At 46.8% G+C, this 13,742-nt stretch overlaps 2 non-coding genes across 2 annotated transcripts; one reads left to right on the top strand and one right to left on the bottom strand.

Annotated features, from left to right (window-relative positions):
* The first annotated feature begins 12,858 nt into the window (after positions 1–12,858).
* Positions 12,859–12,931, top strand: TRNAV-CAC. Its single transcript has one exon. It is a non-coding gene; the product is annotated as a tRNA-Val (tRNA).
* Positions 12,932–13,347: 416 nt separating this feature from the next.
* On the bottom strand, positions 13,348–13,419 carry TRNAG-UCC. The gene has a single exon. It is a non-coding gene; the product is annotated as a tRNA-Gly (tRNA).
* Positions 13,420–13,742: the final 323 nt, after the last annotated feature.

The following is a 13,742-nucleotide window of genomic DNA, read 5'->3' as shown; positions in this document are numbered from 1 at the left end:
AGGGAGACTGCCCCTTCCCTCTGATTGGGTGAAAAACTTTGTATAAAAGGGCTGTGTTTCGTTCTGTACTGGGGAGTCTGGCCTGGAAAAGAGCTTGAAATCACAATAAAGAACCTCTGCTGTGAAGAGGCAGCCTGCCTCTGCTTACTGCATGAAAGCTGAAATCACTCTGAAATCACTAGCCAGCTCACTGCATTGACAAAGCTGAAATCACTCTGAAATCACTTTCTAGTTACCCTTGGCAGTGGGTAACACCCTCTCCCCCAACGAGGGTTGCCAGCTGTGTTTTGAAATACCTGGAGATTTTGAAGGTGGAGTCTGGGAAGTATATGGGGGAGGGGATGGACGTCAGCAGGGTATAATGCCAAAGAGTCACTACCACACCAAGGCAGCCATTTTCTCCAGCAAAACTGATTGCTGCACCTGGAGAGTTCTCTGTTCCAGGAGATCCCCAGCCACCTCCTGGAAGCCATCAAAAAGAATATTCTCTACAGTCAAAGGCTTTCATGGCCGAATTCAACTAGCTGTTGTGGGCTTTCCAGGGTGTGTGGCCGTGGTCTAGTACAGGGGTAGGGAACCTGCGGCTCTCCAGATGTTCAGGAACTACAATTCCCATCAGCCCCTACCAGAATGGCCAGTGGCCATGCTGGTAGAGAGCTGATGGTGCTGGACCCTGGAAAACACGTTCTAATCCTAATGAATCTTGTTCCCCTCTTGCTTGTTTCACCTGCATCTGTGGCTGGCATCTTCAGAGGTATATCATAGAGAGAAGTGTGCTACACCCTGTGCCCAGTGAGAAGGGAATGTTCAGTTGGGTATGAGAAGGGAATGTTTAGTTGGGACATGGACAATATACCCAACTGGCTTATTCCCACTTCTCACCGTTTACAATGTGTTAGCTCACACTTCTCTGGACACACCTCTGGACACAGTGTATAGCACACACAATGTGTCCAGTGAGAAGGGAATGTTCAGTTGGGTATGAGAAGGGAATGTTTAGTTGGGACATGGACAATATATACCCAACTAAACATTCCCTTCTCACTGGACACAGTGTGTAGCACACTTCTCTGGACACACCTCTGGACACAGTGTATAGCACACACAATGTGTCCAGTGAGAAGGGCATGTTCAGTTGGATATGAGAAGGGAATGTTTAGTTGGGTATATATTGTCCATGTCTCTGACTAATGGATGGTCACGACTAACTGTGCGTAGGACACCAAGCCCAGCAAACTAGGTAAGGTAACAAGCCTTTATTGGCATACAATAAACATACAAAATAAGCATACAAAATTTGCCCATTATTGCTCACAGTTATAGACACTGGTACTAAAATATATACATAGTCCTTCTGTAACTATAGGACATTCCTTCAGCTAAGTTGACTCACATCATCGGATACTGACAGAAGCTAGAAAAATTACTGCTGGCTATATGTGGTCATAATACATAGACATTGATTGGTATTCATCTAGACTTATTGTCTATTATCTTTAGCAGAAATTTTGCTACATTCTCACACACTGTGGGATCCATGTTGTTCAAAAGCATAGGTATCTTAAGAGCATCGGTTAGATTGTTATACAGAAATGGGATAACTGCAGATTGCGACATTCTGATTTTTGCAAACCTTACACAATGAAAGAGGGTATGATCGAGTGTCTCCACCTGACCCATACTGCATGGACAATGGCCCAGCAAACTAGATGCCCTTGTGTCCCACATGGTCCAATTCTGCCCGAAAAGTAACCGATGAAAGCTTGGAAACGCTCTTCCCCGCATACCCTTTCCCGTTTTCTCTCCACCAACTCCAGGGCTTGCAGGCAGGAGGGGGCTGGAGGGGGTGTCTGGTGAGAGTCTGAACCTTTCATTCAGCAAGGTCCTGAGAGACAAAGTCTCTTTCATAATATCTCAATTAGCTTTTCATTTGATTTACTGCTGTTGCGGAAAGAGAGAGACAGAGCGAGGGGGAGAGGAAACGCATACAATGAAACATTTTTTTTTAAAAAAAAGGGGTTTTCAGCAGAGATGTTCCAGCCAGCCGTCAGAGAGAATGCAGAAAGTTGCGGGTTCTGAATGCCAGAGGAACACCAGTTAGCTTCTGAGCTGAGGCTGCTCTATTGAACCAGGATGGGAATCATAGTCCATGAACATCTGGAGGACCAAAGTTGGACACCTCAGTCTACAACAGGGGTAGGGAACCTGCGGCTCTCCAGATGTTCAGGAACTACATTTCCCATCAGCCCCTGCCAGCACGGCCAATTGGCCATGCTGACAGAGGCTGATGGGAATTGTAGTTCCTGAACATCTGGAGAGCCGCAGGTTCCCTACCCCTGGTCTACAAGCTTGTTCACTTTTCCAAAGAATTCCTCACAGTGCCAAGGGCATGGGGGGGGGCGTAGGTGTGGCACACCGGGGGCGTGGCGTAGGTGTGGCGTGGGCGTGACAAGGGCACAGGGTGAACACATGCCCTGGGTGCAGTTCCCCCTCGCTCCGGCCCTGCCTCAAGGCTGGTGAGGCAACTACCCTTTGTAGAAGCCATGCTGACTTTTCCTTCAACAGGTTTTATTCTTCCATGTGCCTAATAATTCTGTCTTTAAGTACAGTTTCTAATAGTTTGCCTGGAACAGACACTAGGCCAGTGGTGGCGAACCTTTGGCACTCCAGATGTTATGGACTACAATTCCCATCAGCCCCTGCCAGCATGGCCAATTGGCCATGCTGGCAGAGACTGATGAAATGTAGTCAAGGTCCGCCCTGTCTTTATAGGCTGACTGGCCTGTCATTTCCTGGTTCCCCTCTGGACCCCTTTTATAAACCAGTGTAACCTTTGCAACTCTCCAGACTTCTGGTACAGTGGCTGAATGTAGTGAGAGGTTACATATACAGGTGAGGAGATCATCAGCCTCATATATCGATGTACTGAGAGAAGCCGGGACTGATTTAAGGTGGGGGGCGGGGTCAGAAGAACTCAGTGGCCAATTAAAGGGTACCGTGTTTCCCCAAAAATAAGACAGTGTCTTTATTAATTTTTGCTCCCAAAGATGCGCTCTGTCTTATTTTCAGGGGATGTCTTATTTTTCCTGTGTTCTGTTCGTCGGGCATGCTTCCAAACAAAAACTTTGCTACGTCTTACTTTTGGGGGATGCCTTACATTTCGCACTTCAGCAAAGCCTCTACTATGTCTTATTTTCCAGGGATGTCTTATATTCGGGGAAACAGGGTAGATGAAGAGGGAGAGCAGGGTTGAGGCTCCGAGTTGGGAAATTCCTGGAGATTTTGGTGGCGGAGCTTGGGGAGAGTCGGGTTTGGAGGCGGAGTGACCTCACTCTATGGTATAATGCCACAGAGTTTTCCTCCCAAACCAGCCCTTTTCTCCGGAGGAAACCAACCTTTCTAACTTGGAGAGGAGTTGGAATTCTGGGAGATCTTCAGCCACCAATTGCCGCAAAACCCACCACACGCAGCAGCCAATTTTTTAAAGCTCCAGATTGGGAAAATATCTGGAAATTTGGGGGGGGGGTGGAGCTGTGGGAGGATAGTGGGAGGGGCCTTGGAAGGTTTAATGTCATTGAGTCCACTGTCCAAGTAGCATTTCCTTCAAGGGAATTGATCTCTCCAAGGAGATCCTCTTCCTTCATCTTGAGGTTGGCCACCCTGCCATATTGAAACCAGGCAACACTGTTCCTAATTAGGGGTAAATGTACATTCATTGGTCCAGATTGCTGGTCACAGTTTGGGAGGTGATTTGTTGTTGTTGTTGTTGTTGTTGTTGTTGTTGTTGTTGAACAGTTTGCCGCCATGCTTTAACGAACCCATGCGCAAGGAGAGCCCTTACCATTGCGCGATTTAACGTTATGCCCTCTGCCCTATTAAAGGGTAGGTTCAGTAATTTAGAAAAATCTGCAAGGCTATGCAGTTGCAAACTCAATGTGGTTGAAACCCTGACCCACCAACTCTTGCACTGCACCAGATTTGATAACGGCATTTCCCCACTTACCTTTGCTGCCCTTTGCTGCGCGCTACTCTCAGCGCGCAGCATCTTCCTAGTGTCGCCCGAGGCGTCCCAATGCTCTCGCAGCGAGGGTCATCAAAGGTGCCACACGTTTCGAGGAAGCGTAGTGATGTCGCCAAGCTGAGAAGTGAGCAGCAGCGTCGGGGCGGCTGCGTTGTCGCCGCCCCTGTAGTGGGGAGTGTCGGGGGACCCCGCGCTACTTGAGGAGAGTAGCGCGGGGCTTAAGGTAAGTGGGGAAAGGGCCAACATCTAAATATACCAACTTACATTTTTTCTTCTAATCTGGGCTGCCTGATCTGACTAGGTTATCTCTATTGTTAAACAACTCGGACCCTGATCTTTGTGAAGAGGTCGCCAATTTCATTGTGGAGATAGTTGACAGTTCTCAGTAGAACGTACTTGTTATGGTTCCTGTGGGGCCTTTTGCCATTTTTATCTATCATGTATTTATGTATTTGCTTCTGGTTTATGTATTCGCTTCTGACTATGCCAATAAAGGCTTATGTATGTATGTATGTATTGAACAGTTTGGCTGTTTGTGAGCAGGCTGAGCCTGTTCAGTTGGTGACTTTTTACATATTTGTCTGTACTGAACGAAGGAACCTTTGACTGTGGGGGCGTGGTGGGGGGATGGTGGGGGCGTTCTGGGGCGGGGGCGGAGAACGCCGGCACTTTCCCCCCTTGCTATGGCTCTATATAAACTGGCCAAACTGGACTGTCTCTACGTAAGAAAATAAACAGACACAGATCAGACATTAACCGCTCAGGAGTCTGGGGTGAGGAAACATCTCAATTGCCTTGGATATTCAATACCAGACTGAAAGGTTAAAAGGATTTTGGTAGACGATCTTCAAAGGCAGACTCCAACGAGAAGCTGCAGGGTTTGGAATCCGCAGGCAAGTTGGGTCTCGATAGCAGGCTTATTTTCGATGGAGACTGGGCAAGGTTATTATTTTCATACGAAAATTGATGGTTTGTCCTTGCAATTTTATATGTTCATTCTGTGTTCATGCTATATCAAGTCAAGTAGCGTTCGTTGTATGAGGCCAAGGCCGTTACAATCATAACATAAGAAAAGAAACATCAAATGAGTCAGTAGTAGATCCAAACATGGTTAAAAAGACATAAAAAAAAACAACTTCAACAAAATATACACAGCAAAACACAATAGCTCAGCCTTCAGGTTCAGCTGTAGTCCGTATTTTCTTAGTGGGCGAAGCAAACTGTGTCACTCTATAGGGGACAAACCGAACAGTCTGGCAGAAGACATTTCTCCTCCACTGTGAAAGGACCTGGGTCCTTCAAACTCTCAGTGGGAAATTTGCTGCAGGGCTCCATACAAAGAGGGCAGAACAAAATGTAACATGGGGACAAAATGTTCATGTGGAAGTCTTCTCGAATCAAGGCCTCACAGATGCACAAATATGATGCAATCATGAGTTAAGTGGAACATCCGTCTAAAATAGCTGAAGGCATCGTTTGAAAGTGGACAGATGTCATTTCTAAGTTTGTGCAAGGAAATGTTGGGCAGATAGCAAACTCTACTGTGATCCCCTTTAAACAGTTTGAACCAGGGAGAAACTGTGGAACAAACGTCTACCTAAAGCCAGTTTTAAAGATCGAATCACATTTATTGGAAACAGCCAAAGAAACACCACCGGGGTCATCCAGCCCTTTCTGCACAGCCAAAATAAGACGTTTTAAGGCAGGAAATAAAATGTTTCCTCTGAAGAGTTCTACATGGTTTTCCGCCCAAAATGTTCTGTTTCCAGTCTCAAAATGTTTCATATACATCCTCTATTTTAGCGATCATTTTTGTGAAAACATTTTCACTTGCTGTGCGGAGGTCTTTAAAACGTTTCCTACTGCTCTCTGCAGTCCCCAGGTGGTCCTCCTCACCATTTCCCAAGCTGTCTCCATTGTCTCACCTGTTTACATCTTCTTCAATTTTATTACAGTCAAAGACCAGCAAATTACTGTCAGGGATCGACAAATTCTATACAGCAAATTACAGTCAAGGATCAACAAATTCTATACACACTCTCAACATTGTAATTCCCAGTGTAATTGTAATATATAAACTACCCTAAAATCAACACTGAGGCCTAATTTGTTTCACTTGTCCCATACATACAGTAACTTAGCATTAAAATACATCCAGTCCATAACTTAGCGTTAAAAAATCCAATCCATAACTTAGCATTACAGTGACTTGTATGGAAATGACCAAGTGCCAACAATGCAGAGGCGTATCGGGGAAAATGGCACCCGGGGACAACATCTTCTCTGCGCGCCCCCCAGGCCCAGTGCTCAGAGAGGTATTGGGGGTGGGGCTTTGGGACACCAAGCCCTGCCCCCGCCTCTGGGCAGGCCAGCTCCTGCCATCCCCAGGGCCTGGGGAGGGCAAAAGCCGGCCTGCATGGAGGAATGGGCCTTGGTGGCGTGTGGCTGGAACGCATGCTGTTTTGTCATGTGGGGGAGGCATCCGGCACCCCCTCGCATGACTGAAAGGCATGTTCCCAGGAACATGGGTGACCCCATGTCTCTATAGGCCATATACCACTGCATAGATGACATCTGACTGTAACAGTGCAAGGATTTGTGGGCCGATTTGGAAATTCCTTTGCTTCCTCCAGAATCAGAACAGGGCAATGTGCAAACAAACTCTGATTGATAATAAACCTAGTTCAGCCAACACTGGAACTTCCAGAATACACCAAGGCAAACCTAAAATTCTCTTTAAGAAGAGATTTTGAATAGGTGCTATTCCAGCCCCACAACTCTGCACTGTATAGAAGTGGCAATTAAATAGTGCTGCCAATGGAAAGTTGGGAAATTTCTGCAGGTTTGAGGCACAGCCTGGGGGAGGACTTCAGAGTGTATAATGCAACAGAGCCCACTCTCCGAAGCTGCTGTTTTCTCCCAGGAAACTGATCTCTGAAGTCTGGAAATCAGTAGTAATTCCCAGAGACCCCCGGGCCCTGTCTGGAGGTTAACTGAACCCTAATGATCATATCCATACCACTAAACAAACAATACGACTACAAAGTAAACTTCAAGTATTTTAGTCGTATGTTATAATATTATGCATATGTTCTCATTATAATGCTCTGTAGGTCGTGCTCCTGTTTCTTGACCTGTGTTCCAAAATTCTCTAGGAGCAGCAGTGGCGTAGGAGGTTAAGAGCTCGTGTATCTAATCTGGAGGAACCAGGTTTGATTCCCAGTTCTGCCGCCTGAGCTGTGGAGGCTTATCTGGGGAATTCAGATTAGCCTGTACACTCCCACACACGCCAGCTGGGTGACCTTGGGCTAGTCACAGCTTCTCGGAGCTCTCTCAGCCCCACCTACCTCACAGGGTGCTTGTTGTGAGGGGGGAAGGGCAAGGAGTTTGTAACCCTCTTCGAGTCTCCTTATAGGGGAGAAAGGGGGGTTATAAATCCAACTATCCTTCCCGTCCTCCTCCTCCTCCTCCTCCTCCTCCTCCTCCTCTTCTTCTTCTTCTTCTTCTTCTTCTTCTTCTTCTTCTTCTTCTTCTTCTTCTTCTTCTTCTAGACCAGTGATGGTGAACCTTTTCGAGACCGAGCGCCCAAACTGCAACCCAAAACACACTTATTTATCGCAAAGTGCCAACATGGCAATTTAACCTGAATACTGAGGTTTTAGTTTAGGAAAAACAGTTGGCTCCGAGGTGTGCGTTACTCGGGAGTAAGCTTGGTGGTAGTCGGTGGCTTTGCTTTGAAGCAACCGTGCAACTCTTCCAATGGGTGAATCATGACCCTAGGAGGGTTTATTCAGAAGCAAGCCCCGTTGCCAGCAACCGAGCTTACTCCCAGGTAAAGGATTGCACTTTAGTTCTTCTCATGAAAATCAGTGGGGTTTAACAGCGCTTAACAGGGTTACCTACTCTGCTTCCCCAAAACTAGGTCTGAGGTTTAATGCTAATAATTGAGCCCAGCAGCCCAGGCCAGCCTAAATATTGGGGGGGGGGGGGCACTCTGTTTGCGTGTGCCCGCAGAGAGGGCTCTGAGTGCCACTTCTGGCACCCGTGCCATAGGTTCGCCACCACTGCTCTAAACGGTTACCAACCTCTAGGTAGTGCCTGGAAATCTGCCATTACAACTGGTCTCCTGGTGACTAAGATCAGTTGCCCTAGAGAAAATTATTGCTGGAAGAGGGTGTGTGTGTTTTATGGCATTATACCCCTCTGTAGTCCTTCCCCATTCTATGGCATTATACCCCTCTGAAGTCCTTCCCCATTCCCAAACCTTGCCTTCTCCTGGCTCTGTTACCGCGCTGCCTGGGTAACTTTTACTCTCCCAGATCAACCACCTCTCAGCAGCGCAGAGGAACAGAAACAGGACCCAACACAGCGAGAATAGTGAAAAATAAAAATGAGTTTATTGAGATGCTGACCTACGTGTCAGCACCTCCGCACCACAGCAACTGCAGCTGCCTAGCAGCTTTACAACAACTTTTATACACTTTCTCCCGCCCGGGAGTCCGGGGGAATATAGGACAGCCTACAACCATTACATTTACAGATACACAGCAACCAATTAGAGTCCGGAGGGCAATCCCTTCTTGAATTTCATGGCAGAAGCAGGGGCTGAGGAGGCGATGGCGGCTGAGGCACAGGCGGGGAAAACACAAAAGAGTCCCTTGGGTGCTTGGGGTCAGGAAACGAAACCTAACGACGACGGCACCCTTATCTGCCTGCTGGTGGGATTAGGCAGATGGAGGCTCTTCTTCCGGGGTCTCTTTTGTCAGGCGTTCATTCATGGTTTTAGCACATGAAAAGGGACATGCCCAGGTGGAGCAGGGGTGGACTCCTGCCTTGAGCAAAGGAGGTTCCACACAGATACAAACTCAAAACACAACTGCAATTCCTACTTTCTATCTAATACAACTTATTCCTATCTAACTTATAAAGAAATAAAAACATAATTTCACCTTTATTAGAAATGTCAGATCAGAAATGGAATAATTCATTTCTGACTCCGCTATCAGCTCCACCCCCAAATCTTCAGGTATGTCACAACCAAGGCCCCTTCTGCACATGCAGAATAATGCACTTTCAACTCATTTATTCTGTCCCACTTCATGAATTGGACTAAGTGGGACTTTGGCTCACGGAGGCCTTTGCCTCAAACTGTTTGTTGTTCCAACTTTGTAGAGCAAGGGTAGGGAACCTGCGGCTCTCCAGATGTTCAGGAACTACAATTCCCATCAGCCTCTGTCAGCATGGCCAATTGGTGCAGGTTCCCTACCCCTGTTGTAGAGGAAAGGTTGATCTGGGGCTCCGAGCCTCAGCCAGCATCTTGCAGAGTGAAAAAGGGTTGCCAGTCATGTTCATGCTTTGGCTGACATCTGGTGGTGTTACTCTCACCCCATTGTGCCTGACTGGTTGCAAAGCGGTGGAAAACAAAAAAAGGACCTGTGATGAAGTAACTTCCTCACAGGACCCCAGTGTGAAATACAAACCCAAAAAAACACACAATACACTGTGACAAAGCCTCCCACATACTTTGACAGTTATTTACTACGCTGACGATTGAGCAAGTGACAAAGAGATGTCTACAAGAACTGCAAAGTGTGGCCAAATAGTCAAATAGTTAGCAACACTGTTTACAGTAGAAAGAAAAAAATGTTTGCAGTCGTAGGTACAGGAAGCTGAATGTATTCCCGATTGGAAAATGTTAAGCATCCAAAGGCAAAGCTTAGTTCTCGGTATACTGGAGGAGCATCCTAAGACATAAGAAGGGGGCTCTAAACATTTAAAAATATGGAGAACGATACAAAATCAAAGTGGACAGGCAAGATAAGGGCTGGCAAATCAATCCCACACATCTCCCTATATAAAAACCCATTGTTTTGTGGGGATGAAAGCTGAGCCTCCTTTGCTCTGTGTACACACATGCATCTAATTGGTAAGAAGAACATGGCAGAAGACTATTTTTGTCTCATTCGTGGACTATACCTTCTGCAACACCTTCATTTCATCTCCTGAGTTAACAGAATTAGCAGAAGTAAGGATACCAGCCTTCAGAATTGTGATTACCCCAGAATTACAGTTCATCTCCAGGCTTCAACCCCATTGGCGTAATGCCCATTGGGCAAGGTGGGCAGCTGCCCAGGGCATCACCTTGTGGGGAGCATCAAAATGCTGGGTTCGTTTTTGGGTATTTTTAGTGGTTTTCCATTTTTGGCCTGCAGGGGGCGCAGTTTTTAGGCTAGCGGCACCAACATTTCAGCGTATCATCAGGGGACTGTCCTTATGCTACCCCCCCAAGTTTGGTGAGGTTTGGTTCAGGGAGTCCAAAGTTATGGACTCCCAAAGGGGGTGCCCCTATCCCCCATTGTTTCCAATGGGAGCTAATAGGAGATGGGGGCTACAGTTTTGAGAGTCCATAACTTTGCCCCCCTGAACCAAACTGCACCAAACCTGGGGGGCATAATTAGGGAAGTCTCCTGATGAGACCCTGAAAGTTTTGAGACTGTGCCTTCAGAAATGCCCTCCCCCCGCAAAGCCTGCAACTCCCATTGACAGCAATGCAGAAAACTCAATGCAGAACAAAGATTCTTGGGCAAATTTCGGGATGTTCTTGCAGGGAGGGCATTCTTGGACGTATCAGCACCAAAATTTCAGGGTATCATCTGGAGACTGTCATGATGGCACCCCCAGGGTTTGGTGCAGTTTGGTTCAGGGGGTCCAAAGTTATGGACCCTCAAAAGGGTAGCCCCCATCTCCTTAGCAAAGGGTAGCCCCCATCTCCCCCATCTCCCCCTAAACCAAACTGCACCAAACTTGGGGGGATCCCATCAGGACAGCTTCCAGATGATACCGTGACATTTTGGTGCTGATACATCCAAAAATGCGCCCCCTTCAGGAACATGGTGGAGTGGCCGCCCATGGGGGGGGGGGGGCGGCGGCACCCAACTCAGGTTTTGCCCAGGGCTACAGTTTGCCTCGTTACGCCCCTGTTCAACCCACAGAGATTAGTAGTTCCCCTGGAGAAAATTGAGGTGTTCGAGGGTGGACTCTATGGTATTCGCTACTGAGGTCCTCGTCTTCCCCAGGCTCCACACCCGAATCGCCAGGAGTTTTCCAGTGTGGATTCGTCAACCATATTTCCACCCCCACCCCCATCCCCTGCCTGTGGCCAAGGGGAAACCTGGCAACCCTACAGCCAAGTGATTTTATTCTCTCTTCCAAGAAGAAATTTGGGAAATCTCATTGGTTTAGTGAGAGGTGAAGCTCAGATTGCAACGTGGAAGTTTCCCTGGGGTAGTGATAAGCGGAACGCTAAATCGTGGCCCATCAAAAATCCCAGAAATGAAGCTTTATTGTTTGCCGGCAAGAGATACGGGGCTCGTGCCCACTAGGCATTTCTCTGCGGAACTCTGCCAAAAGCAAATCATTTCTACATTGAAACAAACAAGAATCAAGCTGTTACAAATCAGTTTACACATTGCCATACCCTAAATTCATTAGTTCATGCACATTCTTGCAAGTTTTGCAATCTTTTACTACATGCATCTGCAGATGCGACTGTCCTTACAAACTCCTTAGCAAGCCAAGTTTACAGATGTTAAAGCTGTAATATGTTCATTAAAAATGTCATGATCATTAGACATGGCGTTGCCAACTCCAGGGTGGAACCTGGGAGAATAGGGTTTAGGGAGGGAAGGAGCCTCTAACAGGGGTGGGCAACTATGGCCCTCCAGATGTTTGTGGACTACAATTCCCATCAGCCCCTGCCAGAATAGCCAATTGGCCATACTGGCAGGGGGGCGATGTAGTCATCTGGAGAACCGGGTCTACCCTGGGTATAATGCCATGCAGTCCCCATTCCAAAGTAGCCCTTTCCCCCAGGAGAAGTGGCATGAAGGTTTTAAATAAATAATAAATAAGTGATTGTTGTGGTCTGGATCAGCTGTAATTTCCCCCTCTTTAAACTCTGATTAAATTTTTTATCAGTACTTAACCTTATCAGTACTTTTACATTTTTATCCGTACATTCAATTTTTATCAGTACTTAAAAGAGATCAACTACAAGTTCAGGAAATCTATACCCGCCCCCCCCCCCCCTTCCCACTTGGAGACTTGCCACCCTATGAATAGAATGCTTGGCTGTTCTATTTTTGCAAACATTTGAAAGTATTGTGGCAAAGCCACATGCGTGTCTATGCCAACAACAGAAATACAAATTAATCAGCGCAGCACATTTGCAGATGGATCCCTGTGAATCCACTCTGGGCTGATGCAAGGGCTAACCCTCTAGCTCAGCAGGCTCCAGCTCAGACTCCAGACAGTACAGTCTATAGGGCAAAAAAACAGCAAACAGGGGGAGGAACAGAAGCAGGCAGGCCTCTGCCCCCAGGAGTCTGCAATCTGACTTGCTTTAGCCGAATGGCCTATGGGCTGAGCTAGAAATCTCTGCTCCAGATCTCTGCCATTCATTCACCCAGAGGAGCTGAATTTTATTGTTAAAGGTTAACTGGGGATCGGCTAAAAGATGGGCAGGATGCCCCGTGTCCCATGGAGCCCTAATGCCACGTACCAGATGGCGGTGGTGTCCTATTCCAAAGGGAGGGGGGGATTTTTTCGCATGACCAGGGAGGTACTTTCTTATTTTCTACGTTACTGCATTTTTTTGCGAGCTGTGGTTGAGCCCGACGTATTGAGATGAGCGTCCAGGGAGATTAAAAATGGCATAAGGTGCTAAGTGGAGTGGAAAGTGAGCAAGAATGGCTTTCGAAATTATAGAGGAATCATAATGAGAAAAACCTGCTCATGGAGGCAACATCAAGCAGCATGAACCCTCTTTTTGCACATGAGTTTCCGTAGTGTAGCGGTTATCACGTTCGCCTCACACGCGAAAGGTCCCCGGTTCGATCCCGGGCGGAAACACATAGTTTTGTTCAACTGTCCAACGAATTGCTCACCAATGAGTATGCAATTGGTTCTTTTAGTTTTTTTGAATAGGAAGATAAAGAAGCAACCTTTTCAACAAGTTTAAATTCACTTTGTCTTTTTGCAAGTGAGTTTGTAGTTGGCATAAAGACTACGGGGGTTAAACTTGAATTCCACTCTTACTCCCACTACACACCACACTTTGTATGCATTTATTTATCGAGAAACACGTGTACGCTAAGTCGCAAGAGAAACTTGTGGAGGTTTTATTCGCGTGATGTTTACTAATACGGTGTACGTGTTACAAAATAATTCCTTGAAATATGTTATGGGAGGAAAAAGGGGCCTGAGAAAATTCTGTTTCCTTTTTCTTATTGTGATGAATTATACCAATGATAGAGAGCAAAATTTTCTGCGTTGGCCGGGAATCGAACCCGGGTCAACTGCTTGGAAGGCAGCTATGCTAACCACTATACCACCAACGCTACGATGAGGTTTGGGTTTCTTTTTTAGTCTAATAAAAAGTACAGAAACGGAGATTGTACCATTTCATAGCAAGAATGGGGATAATTTCACATTGTTTTTCAAGTGGATAACTTGGCTATTACACAGGAAGTCGCCCCCATCATCATAAGGGGGCCCCAGCCTGTTTCTATCTCTCCCTCTTCTGTCTTTTCTTCAATGTGAAGCAGTTTTCAACCCGCCTTTCGCAGGCCACTCCTTCCTCTTTCCCCTTCTGATTAAAGCTCCCCCCCTCTCAATACTTGGTTCCGCCTCAGTGAAACGGTCCCTTCTTCCCTGTTCCCAC

Source organism: Sphaerodactylus townsendi, linkage group LG05 (genome assembly GCF_021028975.2).
Source record: "Sphaerodactylus townsendi isolate TG3544 linkage group LG05, MPM_Stown_v2.3, whole genome shotgun sequence".
NCBI lineage: Eukaryota > Metazoa > Chordata > Lepidosauria > Squamata > Sphaerodactylidae > Sphaerodactylus > Sphaerodactylus townsendi.
This window is presented reverse-complemented; position numbering and strand designations above follow the sequence as displayed.